This window comes from Lathyrus oleraceus, chromosome 4 (assembly GCF_024323335.1).
Source record: "Lathyrus oleraceus cultivar Zhongwan6 chromosome 4, CAAS_Psat_ZW6_1.0, whole genome shotgun sequence".
In the NCBI taxonomy this organism is placed as follows: Eukaryota; Viridiplantae; Streptophyta; class Magnoliopsida; order Fabales; family Fabaceae; genus Lathyrus; species Lathyrus oleraceus.
In genome coordinates this window covers 210,465,783-210,478,345 of record NC_066582.1, presented here as the reverse complement: position 1 = coordinate 210,478,345, position 12,563 = coordinate 210,465,783, and positions in this window count along the sequence as shown.

The following is a 12,563-nucleotide window of genomic DNA, read 5'->3' as shown; positions in this document are numbered from 1 at the left end:
CAATCAGCCTCCTCTTGACAGAGTCTCTAAAGCAGCCCCAATCTTGATTTCTCTTTTGGCGTCCTCAGTACCCAAATTAACAACCTCCAACTCCTCCTGATGAGGTTGGATGACCCTTTCCTCCTGCTTCAGCAATCTGACCAATTCTGCAGGAAGTTCACAGTCTTCCTCACTCTCCTCTTCAGCTTGGTAGATGGGATTGTCGAAATCATACTGAGCCATAACAGAACTGTTCATAGTGAATGCCATAAGATCGCTTCTGCATGTTTAATGCTTTGTTTTAGAAAAAGAGTTCAATAAAGTCACAAAAAACAAAAACATTGCCATTTTTATTGTTTTGAAAAAAGATGAAAACAAAAAATAGAAAGACAGGGATCACAAAGTTTGATTGCAAAAAATGTCCTTCATTAATGATAATCATTAAAACATGATGAGGCCCTACAATGAATCACTACGCCTTGGGCAGATCGTAGGATTTTCATGCAAAATGAAAAAACAACAGAAAATTACTCTGTCAGAAGAGTAACTTGAACCACTTCTTCAGCCGTCCAGTTGTTGATAGACCCCCCTGGTGCACACAGGCGAACCCAGTTGTCCAGATCACAATCATTGTCATAGTCTTCACTACCGGTTGCAGAGACGTCGCCATGATTCATCAGCCCAGCGCTGGTAAAGGTACTCGGACCCGCTTGACCATTCTGCTCTGCTTGGAGAGGCTCGTAACCAACGCCAAATTTGTCTTCTTTGACAGGCAAATCCACCATCTTGCCCCAGCCTTCAGCTTTGCCAGAATCAACAACCTCCTTAGCCTGCTTGTAAGAAGTAATTGAAGCACCTGGCTTCCTCTGCTCAGCGTACGCCACTTTCTCAAGAGCCACAGTCTCAAACGCCTGGCATAAGGTTTCGTGGATCTCGCCATCCACCTCAACATATTTGAACGAGGATAGATGACTCACCAGAATCTCTTCTTCACCGCACACGGTCACAATCTGACCGTTCCAGACATACTTGAGCTTTTGATGGAGAGTCGACGAGACTGCCCCTGCTGCATGAATCCATGGACGCCCCAATAAACAACTATAGGCGGGCTGGATGTCCATAACATAGAAGATGATATCGAATACCTCAGGACCTATCTTCACAGGCAAGGTAACTTCCCCACACACAGAACGTTTGGAGCCGTCGAAAGCACGAACGATCAGGTCACTGGGAGTAAGCACAAACCCTTCCACATCAATCTTCTTCAGAATCTGCTTAGGCAACACATTCAGCGACGACCCGGTGTCTACCAATACGTGAGACAACACTGCCCCCTTGCACTCCATGGTGATGTGCAAGGCTTTGTTATGGTTCCGCCCTTCAGGCGGTAAGTCCAGGTTGGTGAATCCTACACCATGCCTGGTGCTCACATTGGCCATCACACCCTCCAGTTGATTGACAGAAATCTCCTGAGGCACGTAAGCCAGATTTAACATCTTCAGCAAGGCATTACGGTGTGCCTCAGAGCACAACAACAGTGAAAGTATAGAAATCTTGGACGGAGTTTGATTCAACTGATCTACAATCTTGTAGTCACTCTTCTTGATTATCTTCATAAACTCCTCCACGTCCTTCTCAAATGACCCCTCGGGCGCTTCCTTCTGGACAGGTTCTTCCTCAACCACAGCTTGCTTACCCTTTGCTTTGGCGAGAGCCTCAGCATTATTGTCCCTCAAAGGCTGCGGTGCGAACAGACGACCGCTTCTGGTAAAACCTCCTGGACCCCCTACATTGTCCACAGCCGGACCAACAGTTGCAGGAACTCTATTCGGTAAACCAATTGTCACTGGAGCTTGATTCACTGGTCTCGTCTGACTTTCAGCCCTTCTGTTACTGCGGTAAGCATTATCATACTTCCACGGCACGACTCTACTATTCTCAACAGCCCTTCTTCCAGACGCAACGATAGTAGTTGGAGCACTGATGGTTACAGGCACGGAAATGGTAACTGGGGTGCCATTTGTTGCAGGTGCACTGACGACCCTTTGTCCACGTCTTTCAGTCGGTTTAAAGTAAATGGTGATAGTTGACACTGTTCCACGATCTTTTACAGCCCTACTGAATTGCAAACAACCCTCATCCATCATACCCTGGATACCGGCCCTTAACTGGTCGCAACCATTCTCAGATTCTGCACAGCCCAAACAATCCTCATCACAGCCCGAGTAGACACCTCCATTCAGCAGACGGCCCTTCACAACTAGCAGAGAAGTCTGAACATCATCAACATTAACAACCAGATCTTCAGCTTCTTTCCCCTCAATATTGTTCACTCTATGCCCACCATGCTGAGGCATAGGGTTGTTTACGACGTTAGGCACTGGAGCGAAGTTGATCGCCTTGGCATCGATCAAATCTTGGACCTTGTGCTGGAGAGCCCGACACTTCTCAGTATGATGCCCTGGTGCCCCAGAGTGAAAGTCACAACGGACGTTGGCGTCGTACCCAGGAGGCAATACTGTAGGCGGAGCCATTGTACGCAACTCAACCAACCCCAACCTGAGTAGTTCGGGCAGCAGTTCGGCGTACGACATGGGTAGCGAATCAAAACGTCGATCAGGCATCCTTTGTCTGGGCTGATACGGACGTTGCTGTTGTTGTTGTTGCGGTTGTTGAACTCTTTGTTGTTGTTGTTGACGAGGTTGAGGTGCCGGAATGGTTACTGCAGCAGCTTGACGGTATTCACTTCTGTTCTGATCTCTGCGGTGTTGAACAGCATTAGTTTCACCCTCTCTTCGACGAGGTGCCCCAGCAAACGGCTTCTTAGAAGAAGAGGAACCAGCATCTTGGATCTTCCCAGTTTTAATCAAGCTCTCAGTCCTCTCTCCACAAATGACAACATCAGAAAAACTACCGAATGGGCAGCTCCCCATCCGGTCCATAAACACACCCTGAAGAGTACCGATAAACATATCTGTCAACTCCCTCTCCAGCATAGGGGGTTGAACTCTAGCAGCCAGTTCACGCCACCTCTGGGCGTACTCCTTGAAGCTCTCTCCGGATTTCTGACATAGACTCTGCAGCTGAGTCCGGCTAGGCGCCATGTCCATGTTATGTTTATATTGCCTCAAGAAGGCCTCACCCAGATCCCTCCAGCATCGGATCGAATCTCTCTTTAATTCCATGTACCAGTCCAAAGAAGCCCCAGATAGACTATCTTGGAAAAAATACATCCACATCTTTTCATCATCGGTATACGCAGAGATTTTTCGATAATAAGCCTGCACATGGGTGCGAGGGCAAGAAGTACCGTTGTATTTATCGAAGGACGGTGCTTTGAACTTGTAAGGGATTCTCAAACCTTCCACCAACCCCATATTGGTAACATCAAAACCGAGAGAATTTTGACATTCCATAGCCCGGATCTTCTCAGCAAGGGCATCAACTTTACGATCCCTCTCGTCAACCCTTCCCAGAACGTCTTCGTCTTCACTGAGCAGAGTGAACATATCCTCTTGTCTGTCAACAATCGGAGCAGGATTACGGGCCGGGGCACGGACTGCTCTGGCATTAGCGGCATCTGGAGCAATAGGTTGACCGTTGATTCGAATACCCCCCAACTCATCACCTACAGCATAGTTGTTGATGGGTACAGCAGCAACAACATTATTATCATTGACCGGGCCTCCCTCTGGAGGAGCATGGTTGACCGGTGGAATTGCAGCCTCTTGTCTCTGAACCATGGCTCGAAGTTCTTCTTGACCTTGTGCAACCCCTTGCATCATATTCATGAACTGGGCCATGTTAGCCTTCATCTCAGCCAACTCAGCTTGAACTTGATCCATACCTCTCTGTTGATTCAGTCTTGTTGAGTAGCGGTGCGGACGTTGATCAGCTATCCTGCCTAAAACAGGAACCAGAGTGAGAAATCACGACCAAGAACACCTGTTATGCAAAATGATATGAGTATGGTGCTAATGATGCGTATGATGCACATGATATGTTCATTTCTCAGGCATTCAAAGAGCCTGAGTCATCCTCAAAAGATGGCAACCTGCAGCAAGAACAACACAGAAGCACAGAAACAACATACACAAGAGTGATGAGTACAAGGTGAAACCAACAACCTCATCTATATGAGTAACAGGATCATACAACAAAGTCGACAAAGAAAATCCAAACAATCGGAGTACAACAATGAATCCCATCCAACAAGCCTGGAGGTGATTCTCAACATACACATCAAAGATACAAGCTAAGACAAACGGCCTCCCGGAATGAGAGTCTTCAAGTACTGACACTGGTCTATCAACAGGTCACATTCTGAACATTCTGGCAAAAGAGTGATCTTCTCCTTCAGTTGTCGTCTAAGCTCTACCACTTCTCCTCCAAGGTGGTTCTCTGATGTCTGTCTCAAGTCTACTTCCTTCTTCAACTGGATGTCTTTATCTCTGAGTTGCTTCTCCAAGTCTCTGATCTTCTTCTGATAGCTGGCCTCAACTCTCTGCAGCCTCAAGCACTCCCGGTGTTCTGCATCTAACATGCTCTCCATCTCCTCGTAGGATCTCTTCTTGCTTCTCAGTCTGCTAGCGTCTTCTCCTCGCACTCCTCTGAGTTGATGAGCCAAGTTCAACCTATCAGCTTTGGCTTTGTACAGCTCCATCTGGGTATCTTGCTCCTTCTCTCTCAAACGGCGATTCTCCATCAGGGCTTGCTTGTAGTGCTCCGCAGGCACACTCTCAGCAAGGATCAAAGGTGGTTGCTCCTGCAACGGCTCCATCCTATCGTAGGGTAACAACAAAGTTTCTACTCTCTCCTTGACCCAATCAGTGTAATCGGGCATAGCAACGGCAAACTTCTTCCCTAAGACAGATCCATCCTTCATACCAATAGACTTCCAAGCTCTTCCTATCTGCTCCAATCTATCCGGGTCACTCTGCTTCTCAAAATACACACTTTCTGCTACCTCAGCCTCAAGTGGTCTTCCCTTCATCACAAACCCCAACTGGCGGAGAGAAAGAACCGGGTTGTAATTGATGCAACCCCTAGTCCCTATGAGTGGCACATTACGGAATCCTCCACAGCTCATAATGACGTTACGCACATCCATCCGGTAAGATTGCCACCTGATATCATAGGAGGTAAGAGACATAACCCTCTGAGTCCACTTATGCGTGCTCTGAGCATCCACAAAAGGTCCACTGACTGGCAGGAGAGACAAGAACCATCTGAGCAAAAGCGGGAGACAACACCTGATAGCCCCACCCTTACCATGCCTACTGTGAATAGCATAGTAAGTGTCAGCCAACAGAGTAGGAACTGGATTTCCTCCAATGAAAATACTGACTGCAGCATAGTCAACAAAATTGGGCATGCTCGGAAACAGGACGATCCCATAGATCATGACGGCCAACTGAGCATGAAAGGCTTCCCAACTTCCCTTCTCTGCTTCTTCTCTAGCTACCCTCAACAGAAACTTCAAAGGCAATCCTACAACATCCCCACTGGACTTCCAACTATCACTGACTTCCTTGATACTCAAATGGAGAGCTCTGGCAACAACTCTGAAATCAACCTCCTTGGGCACATCCAAGAAAGGAACCTGATACCGGACCGGGACACTCAGCAGAATGGAGTACTCCTCAAGAGTAGGCGCCAACTGATAATCTTGAGAGGTGAAACAATGAAGCTCTGGGTCGTAGAACTGTAGAAGAGTCTGCAACGGCACCGGATCGACTACCATCTTCAACAGTGTCAGAATATCTCCATACTGGTCAACAAACCCCTTCTGGTTACCACTGGTCATAAGGTTGCTCAACTCAATCAGAGACGTCAAAGGTTCACGGTGAAAGCTGTAGGAACAAGTCTTCCGCTTCAACTCTGGGACTGTTGCCATCTCTATCAGTGAACAAGCTCTGGAATGTACCTGAGAAATGATATGCATGCAGGGATTAGTTTTTTTTTCTTTTTTCTTTTTCTTTTCTTTTTTTTTTGTATCTTTTTTTTTATTGCGTTTCTTTTGAAAAATAAATATGCTATGATGCAAATGATGCAGACTGGACTGGTTGGCTGTGTCTCTCGGAACACAGGATCAAAGCTTCGGCTTGAACTCAGAACCACATATTCATCTGAAACCCAAAGTCATCTGAGACCCCAAACTTCTGAACCAATAGTCACCAACAGGATCACAAGTCACCAACAAGTCACCAATAAGTCACCAACTGTACCTGTAATAATGATCATTCCCTCCCCACTCACGGGTGTCATCTAGGCCAGGGTAAGGTCGAGAGAAACGCAGCATAAATAACCTTTCGCAGAACATCATCATATACACACCCGAAGTATGTAACGATAATATCCCACCAGGGTCTGAACTGCTCGTGATATCAATGTTCTGCTAAGTGGCGCAATACCACCCGCTTCCCATGAATCACTCTATTCCTAAGTATCCTAGATTTCACTCATGGCCTGGGTATTGGGCCTTTTACCTCATGTAACTCCCACCCCAACAGAGAGAAACAGACAACCAGCCAGCCAGGTGAACAGATGAATATGAATGCAAGCATTAATGCAAACATAAATGCAAACAATAAATAAATGAATGCAATAAATAACAGCAAAAGCAACCAAACCCTATCCTAGAGAGCGCTAGGAGAGACTCGCTTAGGGAAGACGGACCAGCAGAGGTCAACTTCTTTTTCCCCAGCAGAGTCGCCAACTGTCGCATCACGCGAAAAACCGGCGGGAAAACAAGAACAACAGAGCCGCCACCGTGCGTTATTTATCCCAAAAGAGGGAAAGGAAACGCTCAGAGTAAACCTGGAAGAAAGCATGGTCTCGTGACCAAAGAGAATGGGATCGGGAGTCGGTTATACGAAGGGAAGGTATTAGCACCCCTACGCATCCGTCGTACTCGACGGGATCCACGCACAATAGAAAGGAAAATGGTTGCTAAAACACTGCTCAAACACACACACACTGGCTGAAAGAGACACAAGAAAACAGACTGAAACCGACTCGGCAGGATATCGCATCCTGGGCCTACTTAGTCTATCAAGCATAGACATCAGAGTCAAAGTAGTTCGGACTGGGGAAACGACACATGCTCGCTAGGATGTCGCATCCTATGCATACGTATCTTCTCGGACGAGAGAAGAATCAGAGCATTCGTAGCTCGGCTGACACACACACAAACAAACACTGGCAAAGGCAAACGTGGAGCCTGAATGCCAATCACTGGACTTACATCAGCATCCGAACCAACAAACCCACACTGGAGGCAAACGTGGAGCCTGAATGCCAATCACTGGACTTACATCAGCATCCGAACCAACAAACCCACACTGGAACCCGAATGCCACTCGATGGACTTACATCAGCTTCCAAGCACACAACAAGGCAAAACAAAGACACAGGCGCCCAGAGAGATCTGCTCATCTCCTGCCTACGTACCTCATCTGGTATGAGGATCAGGGCGACGTAGTTCTCCTACGGAGGGATAAAGGACTAGCCTAACCAGATAACAGAGGGAGACACAACTAGGGAGACTACGGCTCGAGCCTAGATGTTATCATGCAAAACCATCCCTAAGTTAAGGTTTCTAGCTAACTTGCACAGAAGCAAGCCTATCCTAATCATGACTTGCACAGGAAGCAAGCCACCTCTAACTTGCACAGGAAGCAAGCTAAAGCAAACCTAACTTGCACAGGAAGCAAGTCAAACAAACACACAAACACAGGTAGCACACACTACATGCAAGCAATGGGCTCAAACAAGGTTAGGTTTTAGTCGAGGGGTCATATCAACCTCAACAAACAAACCACTGGAACTGGGTAGTGTTAGCTCTTAACCTTGCCATTGAGGGGCTAAGGTGAAGCAGATGAAAGGTGAGTGAAGATAAGACTTCACAGCTCTTATCCCTGGCCTGGGAGAGCTTAAGACAAGAATGTGTGGGTTCAGAAGGTGGGAACCCTTCTACACATTTGAAACTGACTCAACTGTACAATTGTACAAGATCTTGGGTTTGTATCTGCAATGCGTCAACACAGTGGTGTGAGCAAAGTAGATGAGACACAGAATAGCAGGGGATGGATTGCACATCCCTTGTGTCTGCCAATTGCCTCTTCACTTAGGAGGTCTTTGACTCTATACAAGGACAAATGTAAACAATCACAAACATTGCCTCTTAAGGAGGACTTCAGATAGGTGCCTGGCCAAGTAACAGGCCAGGTCTTCCAGACTACATGAAGATAAGAAGTTATACCTCAATGCAAATTGCTTATTAAGCAAAGCAAAGCAAAAGTTCACAAGGAACTAAGCAACTAAAAGTACCTGAAATCAGTCAAGCACAGTTAGTATACCAGTCAAAGTTTAAATAAACAGCATAAGAATCAACCAGATAACACAGTCAATCAGATGTGCACAGCACAAGCTCAAAGCAAGTGAGCTAAGCAACCTACAAAACATACAAGTTAGTTCATGATAAACAATCAAACTTAATCAACTTGTATTGATCTCTTTGAAGCATTTGTTACTTAACCTGAAAAAATGAACTCAAATGTGAGTAGCAGGACCACTAGGGCAAGCCTAGGGTCAAAAGAGAATGAGAAAGGCAAAACAGCAAGTGGAAAGTATCCAAAATCAAGTTCAAACAATCAAGAAACAAACCCAAGTGGTTTCACATTCACATCATTCATCATTATCATTTCATGAGCAAATTAGGTCAAAGCATGGCATATGGGAGCTCATAGAAGTCAACAGCAAGACTTAACTCAAAACCAATCACAAACAATTCCAAAAATCATCAAATAAATCATGATCAAACATAATCCATAGCATGGTATGCATGTCAAATTTCAGCTCAATTGGATCATGGGAAATAGGTCAATGAAAATCAGAAAGGCAAGGCAAGTTTAAGCATGCTCAAAGAAGTCAACCAAACATGCATCAACTTGCAAAAATCATAAATCAGGGATGGCATATGAGAAATGAATGGGACTAAAACCATGGCAAAGCTTAGGATGTCTAGTAATCACATGTAAAATTTCATGTCCATCTAATAAAGTATGAGAATTTCACAAACGAAATGGGAACATGTGTCACAAAAGGTCAACATAAGACCAAGCAGGGGACAAAAATCTCAATCGATTGGAAAATGCCATAATCAAATCCACAAAAAATCATATGTAAACTATACATATTCAAGTGAATTCATGCAAAAATTCAATCCATTTTGAGGTCCATAGGCATGGCTATAAAAATCAACAAGTTGCACATCAATGGTGTGACACAAATTGTCACACCCTACTTCAGAAAATCACAACTCACAATCCAGATAAGATAAATTCATGAACCTTATACCAAAATCACCATGGATGTGTCTAGTTTGTGCACAAAACGTTTCAAGGTCAAAGGATAAAGCATGACTATTTCACAAATGATTTGGTGGAATGTGCAAAATGTGGATACATGTTACAAACCAATATTCCAAATAAAATCCATTCATCACAAAAATCTGGAAAAAATATGACAATCAAGTAGAGATCATGATGAAAAGAATGCAAAAAATCCCATGGAAATTGGACTAAAAACAAAGGAGTTATGATTTTTCAAAGTTTGTGATCAAAAGTGAAATTAAAATGAAAAAACAACATATTTCAATATGTCACATGCCACGCCAGTGGCAATTTTGTAATTCCCAGGGTCACTAATTGAAACATGGTCGTTTAGGGCCAAGGCTGGAAATGTTTCTATTGGCCAGTATGGGCTACAGTGGCCATGCAACGTGAATGAAAGAAAATCTGGGAAATTCAAGAACAACCTAGGGTTTCAAAACGCAGCAAGCTATCTTCATCCCTTCCAATCGACTCAAACAAATTTTTTTCCAGAAATTACAATTGGGTATACAAAAATGATCAGCAAACAACAAGCAACATGAATCCATCATTCATTTTCATTAAAACACACCACAAATCATGAATCGAGCACAAACAATATGCAACATCAAATTTAAAATCCAGATTACTTCACAAATACTCAATCATTTTCAAAAGCAAGACTATCATGAAGCTCAGCATGAAGAGACCTCTCTAAAGCATGTGATAATTTGATGAAACAAGGAGGTCGAAAATTTACCAATTTGGAAAGGCAGTTGCAATACAGTTGTTGTTTGGCCAAGTTGAAGTGAAACAGATGCTCCTCCAGCTCCCCAAAGTTGAATGATGAAGTTGGCTTGGCTCGAGATAGCTTGAAATGGCTTTAACCTTGAACTGCCATTGATGGAGCTTAGCAAAAACAGTCCATGAATCCTTGCTTACAGTTGAAAGATAGTGTTTGCTACAACTCCAAAAACGATGGAATATGATGGAACAATCGACCAAGGCTTGTGTTCTTTGAAAGTTTTCAGCAAAAATGCCAAATGAAGAAAAATGAGTGTGTTTGAGAAAATGAGGTTTTCTGTTGGTGAGAGTGGCTGCTAGGGTTTCTTTCAGAGAGAAAATGATGTATATATACTCTGTTTAATGGTACTAATCAAGGTTAATGAAAAAGAGGAATTGGAGTTGGTAAAAAGTGTCCTTTTGCTAATTTCACTCAAGTGGCATGGTGCATGAGCTGTAGCTGCGAAAATGGGCCTTGAACATGTCCAAAATATGATTTCTAGTCATTCTCAATTGGCCAAAATGATTAAAAATGGTTATTTTAAAAAGTCAAATTTCAACCTCACTTGAAATTAATTCATGTAAGTTCAAAAATGTCATTTTGATCTATGATGTTTTGGTGAATGATGGTTGCATATTTGGAAAGAGGGGATCAAATGTGACTTGTTGCAAAAAACCCCACCCAATTTGGCCAAATGGTTTGAGAGATATGGCCTTTTGAAGTTCAAAAATTTTTGAAAATGAATTGATCATAACTTGCCAACCATACATGGGAATTGAGAGTTCTTGGACTTTTTGGAAATGGGAGAACAAGATCTTCAACTTTCATGTCGGGCAAAAATTCATTTGAAGCTTGTATCATGATGTAAGTTTGGGATCAAGAAGTTTCCATTTTTGGCAGGTTTCAATTACAGGTCCAGTTTCTATTTTTGGAAATTTCTGATTTGGCTTCAAATTCTTCAATGATGATGTTTGACATGATATATGAGGCCTATTTGGACATGAATAAGCTCTCTCAAACCAAATCCAACCAACAAAACCATAAAATCAGTCACAGTTGACCAAGTTTGACTTTTTAGGGTTTCTGACTGACTGTGCATTGACTGATGACTTCTGAACATCCAATCCTTGACCAAAACACTCCCAAAGGACCCCTAGGTCATGTGAACATGTTGGACCAACCCTAGGGCCTTGGCTCAATGGAGATTGTACTTGCTTGATTGATTGACTGATCTCCTGATCAGTTTGACCTAATTCTTCTGATGATCTTGCACTTGGGCAAAAGGGACAATGCAATGCTATGCAGTGGACCATGTTATGTTATGACCTAATATGAGAATGTATGTACAATGATAGGTGCAAATCTTGAGGTGCTACAATGCATCTGAGGACAAGACGCACCATCGTACTTAGTGAAAGTGGGGATCTTGAATTTGTGAGGAATGACCGCATCAGAGACCAGTCCCAAGCTTTCGAAATCCAAACCGGGCGCCTTCTGACCCTCCATAGCTAGCATACGTTCTTCCAGCAACTTGTACTTGCCATCTCTTGGAGAGTACTGTTCCTTCTCATAATCTTCATCGTCATCCTCAGAGTTGAAGAGATCGACATCCTCTTCTCCTGAATCATTTTCTGTCTCCTCTTCTTGATCCTTCGGAAGTCTAATCTTGACTCCCGCAGCCTGTCCTTTAAGCCTTCTTCCCAGGTTAATGTAACTCACAGGTTTCTTGTCTTTCTTCTTCTCGAGCAAGAGAGCCTTCAGTTCTTCCTGCCCTTTGGATAAGCTCAGCATCATCTCCTGGAATTGAGCATTCTGAGCCTGGAGATCTTTGACAGTTTGTTCGAGGTCCATTTTTCTGTTTGGAAGGGAGATCGTGAGAATATTGATCTTTTTAGGATACCTGTTATGCAATGTTATGTTATGCTATGCAATGTATGAAATGTTTTCAAGGACTTTGGGAATTTAACTTTGCGTAAACCACCAAAAAGAGGGAAACTTTTACTAATAATAATTTTTTTCAATGTTCATTACAAAAGGGAATAATAATAAAAATACAATGAAAGCTCAAGTCTCCCAGGGGCGACTTCTTTTTGGGCGAAGATATGCATTGAGTCTTCGTTCCTCATTAAGCTGACTGGTAAGTTCTAACACTTTCTTCCTTTCTGCAACGAACTGAGTCTCAAAAGTATCCCTTTCCTCTCTCAACTGGATCCAGGATCTCTTCAGTTCTTCAACATCGGTAGGCATATCTGGATAAGGAATGATCTGAGAAATACCTCCTTCAACTTCTGGCTCAACAATCAGCGGTCCGACTGCAAGATATGGCATGCCAAGTTCACGAGCTCTTGCGCGTACCCATCTGAGATAAGGTTCCATAGGAATAGAGTTTTTCTTCCCTAAAGTACTTCTTTTCACCATGCCCCAAG